Genomic DNA, 6,160 nt, shown 5'->3' on the forward strand with positions numbered 1-6,160 from the left:
TTTGAACCGCATCGTGACCTGCTTTGGAGAGTAAATTGATCTCGAGAAATGACTGCTGCAGAGAATTTATACCCATAAGCCTTAAAACAACTTATTTAGATTACACAGTGTCATGAGAGAAAACACTGGGAATATTGAGCAAATGTTGAAAATACTAGTATAAACGGAACTTGTTCCTATTTAAAGAAAAATAGAATGTTTCTATCCTCCTGTGTATAATGAGTTTTAGATTAGTTTTTGAGTTGCTGAAATTTGGTTTGGCAAAGCATTAACTTTGAAAGACTTGCTAGTAAACGAAAGTCTGATTGACTGATGTTCTATAAATAAATGCACACTGAAGTGTTATCTGTAGCAATGTGATTCATTTGTTCCTGGCGCACTTCAGAAGCTCAATACGCATTTTCTGAATGATTAAATAAAAGCTACAGTGACACAAAAGTTATATTTGACTATAGCTATGTTACTAGGGTGTGTAAAACACAGTATTGAGGAAAACCACCTGACACAATTTTGCATTCTGCATAATTCTTCTTATATGAAGGACACAAACAGGGACAATAAGTCAGAAGGTTAGAAGTCAGGATGGCAATTGTTCTTGGGATGGATAGCTAGAAGGTGCTGGAAGTTGATAGAAGTTTGGAAGATTACAAGAGAGGCTTGTAATGTTTCTTGATCCAGGTTCTGATTATGTTGTGTTCATTTTGTGAAAAATTTATCAAATTGTGAATTTATATTGTACTTCAATAAAATGTTCGAAAAGAAATGTATAGCATTTTATCATAGAGGCAGAACAGTTTAATAAATACTTAGTTCTTGAAAGAAATCTCTATAGTGTGTGTGTGTGTGTGTGTGTGTGTGTGTGTGTGTGTATGTGTGTGTGTGTTACTGGGGATTGAACACAGGGGCATTATACCTCCAAGTTACACCTGCAGCCCTATTTCATCTTTTGAAACAGGGTCTTCTTAGGTTGATGACAGTTTCATTACTTGCTGAGGCTGTCCTCAAACCTGTGATTCTCCTGATTCAGCCTTCCAAGTACTAGAATTACAAGCATGTGCCACCATATCCATCTATTTTTAAAAATCAATTATTTACATATTTATTTATTGGTGCTGGTAATCGAACCCAGGGCCTCATAAATCCTAGACAAGTTCTCTTACACTGAACTACACCCTAGTCCTAACTTTTTAAAGATGTTAGGGTGGGAATTTTATTTTCCATAATGCTGTAAAATTTGCAACATTCACTCCGTCATAGAATAAATAAAACTTCGACTTTGGTTTCACAATTTTTGCAGCTTCCTTCATAGACTTTTGACAGTTTTATCACATATTTGACAGTTACAAAGCTTGTTTTAGACATCAAGATGATACATGGAGATAGAGTGCTTATATACTCATGGTTTTGTAAGCTGAAAAAAATTTCAGCAAAAAAATAAACCATGATGCTGATCAACTGAATTACTTTGCCAGTTTTACGAAAGAATTCTTAGCATAATTCACTAAATAATGTTAAAGGATAATCTTTCTAAATTAGCAAATTTGTTTTGGGAAATCACATCTAAATAATTATCCTTTTTGGAAAGAGGATAATGTTAGATATGCTAACAGGTATAGAAAATAGTTTGAGAAATACTGATATCCTTTGCCGGGCGTGGTGGCTCACGCTTGTAATCCCTGCGGTTGTAATCCCCACGCTTGGGAGGCTGAGACAGGAGGATCGCGCAGGTTCAAAGCCAGCCTCAGCTACTTAGTGAGGCTCTCAGCAACTTAGTGAGACCCTGTTTCCAAATAAAGTATAACAGAGCTCTGGGAGTATAGCCCAGAGGTAGAAAAGCCCCTGGGTTCCACCCCCAGTACCACCAAAAGAACAAAAAACAAAAATAGAGAGACAAGATGCAGTATCCCAACACAGACACAGAATGGAACGACATCCCGCCCTTGAAGGAAAGCCAGAAAGAACTGGAAAAGGAGGTGGAAGAGGGAGCAGCGAGTCCTGCAGCTGTCAGTGGTGAAAACCTATCAGCAGATGACTTTGGAAGAGCTGGAGGATGACGAAGACGAATTTAACGGGGATGATGGGCGCGCGGTGGAAGTGTACAGCCAACAAAGACTGGCTGAGTGGAAAGCATCTCAACTGAAGAATAAATGTGGAGAAGTTTTGGAGATCTCAGGAAAGGATTATGTTCAAGAAGATACCAAAGCCGGCGAGGGCTCGTGGGTGGTCTTGCTCCTTTACAAACAAGGGATTCCCCTCTGTGCCTTGATAAATCGGCACTTGCGTGGACTAGCCAGGAAGTTTCCCGACGTCAAGTTTATCAAAGCCATTTCAACAACCTGCATCCCCAACTACCCTGATAGGAATCTGTTGGCAGACTTCGTTGACCTTGACAGTGATAGCAGGGCTCAGTTCATTGGTCCTTTTGGTGTTTGGCAGCATGAACCTGACCAGAGATGAGCTGGAATAGAAACTGTCTAAATCTGTAGCAATTAAGACAGACCTGGAAGAAAACCTGAAGAAGCCCATCGAAGACGTCCTGCTGTCCTTCGTGCGCTGCTCTGGCCCCGTGAGGAGGGACAGTGACGCCAAGGGAGAATAGGACTGCAGCTGATGTAACGTGCTGAACTTTCTTGATGCAGGAAATCATCTGGGTTTTTTCCTTTTTTTCCCCCCCCTTCATACTGAGGATTGAACCCAAGGGTATTCTACCTCGGAACTACATCCCCCAGCCCTATTTTATTTTTTATTTTGAAACAGGGTATCACTAAGTTGCTGAGGTCCTAAGTTGCCCAGGCTGGCCTAGAACCTGTGCCCCTCCTGTCTCAGCCTCCCAAGTATAGGGATTACAGGTGTGCGCCACCACCACCACCACAATGCCTGGCTGGATTTTCTTTTTTTTTTCTTCTAAGAAAAAAAGCAATCAGGCGTGGTGTGCATACCTGTAGTACCCAATGCTCAGGAGAATAGAGTTGGCATAATTGCTTGAGCCCAGGAGTTTGAGACCAACCTGGACAACACAGTGAGATCCTGTGTCTAAAACAGAAACAATGCATTCTTTTTCTTAGCCTTTTGATAACTATGCTTCAAATCTCATACATTTCAGATAGAATCATTACTGGGAATTTTATTCAGTTTCTTGGAAGTCTTTTTGTAAATTAATATTTCTTTATTAAAAATAAAAACCAGTTATTGTTATGACAAAACAAAAACAAAAACAGAAAACAAAACCTGATACCCTTTAAAGTTTCCATAAGACTACAAAACAAAGTCTGATTTTCAAATCCCCTTCCCCCCACTCCACCTTGGGCTAAAGCAGGAATATTCTATGAGGCTTTTAGGGGAAGCAAAACACAAACACATTGAGATGAGTGTGGGCAATTTCTTCCAGTGAGATTTGCTTAGATTAACAGGGATTGATCTGAAAACTCTATTTTTTTTTAATCAGTGCCTACCTATACTCTTCTCACCAAGAGAGGCAGAGATGCCAATGTGTATTGATGTAGCTATCTGTTAGGACTTAAGAAGTATACAGTTTCAAAAGATTCCTGCAAGGAGGGGCTGGAAGATGGTGGCGGCCGGGGCCGCAGCTGTGACAGCTGGCAGCGGCCGAATAGGACATGTATTTCTCTGAGAAACCCCAAACAACAGATTTTGGTTTAATATCTGATTGGGACAACACACAGAGACATTTCCAGCCATGACTTTCTACTTAAAATATAAGAGAGAAGAGACAAATCAAGATCATGGTAGCAGCAGCGGTGGCGATGGTGGCAGTCAGTATTTGAGAGAGGCAGACAGATCCAATCCAACCCACCTTGAACTGTTGGGGAAATCACCCCAAAAATAGATTGTTCCTGCCCCACATGCTCGGGAATTCTGGACAACATACTATGTAAGAAAAATGCTCTGTGCAGTGAAGAGGGCTGAGGTGCGCTCGTCGGAGCAGCAGAACTCGCTCTCCGTGGTGAAGCTGTGGGCCTCTGCTCTTGGAGGGAAGATAAAACCCATTGCTGCTAAGTACTCGGGCCCCCAACTTCTACAAAAGACACATACTGTTTTCTTTCATTAAAAAATATTGAAGAGGGAGGAAGATGGCTGTGGCTGTGGATGCAGCGGCAACAACAGCAGCAACAGTGATGGTTGGCAGTGGCTGAATAGGACATGCATCCTCTGAGAAACCCTGGACAACAGATTTTGGTTTAATAGCTGGTTGGGACAACATATGGAGACATTTCCAGTCATGACTTCCTATCTGAAATATAGGAGAGTGGAAAATGGCAGAATTCGGGGCAGGATAGCAGCGTGGCGCCCGCCACTGCAAGAAAAGTGATTTTTGGAGGGATATCCCAGAAAAGATCAGAAAGCAGAGTGTTCCTGCCACACATGCACAGGAATTCTTCTACTTCTTTTTTTTTTTTTTTTTGGTGGTACTGGGGTTCCTGGAAGCCCTTCTACCTCTGGGCTACACTCCCAGACCTATTTTATACTTTTTTTTTTTATTGGTGCACTGTATTCATACATCATAGTGGGATACAAACTTTTGTAGATATACATGCATACATCGCCCAGTCAGCCCCCACCTGATCCCCACCCCATTCCCTCCCCATCCCTCCCTCCCATGCTTGGCTTAATGGTTGACATCTAGTATTATAGGAATTTATCCAAAATTAAAAATGATAATCTCACATAACAGTTTCATTTGTCTGATACCAAGCTTTTGATGACTTAAAGATAACATTTCAATATTTCTTTTTACTTTCTTTCTTGCCAGAGAATATTTTTTTCTATTTTTTTAGGTGAAACTATCATATATTTATATATTTATTTTTCAGAAAAAAAATCTATCCTAATATGAAATATGGACTCTAGGTACCCAAAATGATCTTGAAAAAGAACAAAGCTAGAAGATATATATTTTCTGATTTCAAACCATATAAAGCTACAATAATTGAAACAGTGTAGTACTGTTCTAAAGGCAGATATATAAACCATTGGAGTTAAATAAAAGCCTAGAGCTAAATTCTTTCCTATATTGTCAAGTTATTTTTAACAAGGTTTCCATGAACATTTGGTGGTGGAAATAATAATCTTTTAACTAAATATTGTTGAAAAATAATAATTACATGGAAAAGAATAAAATTGGACCCTTACCTAACACCATATACAAATATTAACTCAAAATAGATAAAAGACCTAAATATAAATCTTAAGACTATAAACTTTTAGAAGAAAATCTGGGTCATAAAACCTCACAACATTGAAATTGGCAGTGATTTCTTGGATATAATTTCAATGGCACAGGCAACAGAAGAGTATACAAACTCCCTAAAAAATAAAAAAAAATATTGTATATCCAAAGACAATGTAAACAGAGTTAAAAGTTACTAATAGAATGGGATAAAATATTTCCAAATGCTATATCTGAAGGTATATTAATATTCCAACTAGAAATCCTAAAACTTAACAACAATAAAGGCAAACAATACCATTTAGAGATAGGTAAAAGACTAACATAAATAATGAATCTCCACAGATAACTAATCTTAGTTGTCTGTTGGATGGAAAATCTTGTTTCTCTGGTTCTGGTGTGTGTTACCTATTTCTTCTTTGTAGTTAATCTCTTTGAGTATTTTCTCTAGTGCTGGTTTTGAAGACATAAATTCCTTCAGTTTCTGTTTGTCATGGAAGCTTCTTATTTTTCCATGTAATTTGATAGAAAGTTTTGCTGGGTAGGAAATTTTTGGCTGGAAGTTGTTTTCTTTCAGAGTTTGGAATATGTTACTCCAAGCCCTTCTGGCTCTCATGACTTGGTTTGGGAAGTCTGGAGTGATTCTAATTGGTTTGCCTCTGAATGTCAGTTGGCCCTTTGTTTTTGTTGCCTTTAAGATTCTCTGCTTGGCTTCCACATTGGTCATTTTGACAATTATGTGGCATGGGGATCCTCTTCTCTGATCCTGTCTAAAGGGAGTTCTATACGTTTCCTGGACCTGTGTATCGACCTCTTGCTCTATGTTTGGAAAATTTTCTGCTATTACTTCTTTGAAGAGATTGTTGATCCCTTTGGTTTCACTTTCTTTTCCCTCCTCTATTCCAATTATTCTTAGGTTAGCTCTCTTAAAATGGGCCCATATTTCTTTAATATCAGATTCCTGCTGTTGGA

At 39.0% G+C, this 6,160-nt stretch overlaps 1 pseudogene across 1 annotated transcript; it reads left to right on the top strand.

Moving 5' to 3' along the window:
• The first annotated feature begins 1,895 nt into the window (after positions 1-1,895).
• LOC308273179 (phosducin-like protein 3) lies at positions 1,896-2,599 on the top strand (annotated as a pseudogene). The gene has a single exon. The product of its transcript is annotated as a phosducin-like protein 3 (transcript).
• The last annotated feature ends 3,561 nt before the right edge of the window (positions 2,600-6,160 follow it).

Source organism: Muscardinus avellanarius, assembly GCF_963383645.1.
Source record: "Muscardinus avellanarius genome assembly, chromosome: 14".
Taxonomy (NCBI): domain Eukaryota; kingdom Metazoa; phylum Chordata; class Mammalia; order Rodentia; family Gliridae; genus Muscardinus; species Muscardinus avellanarius.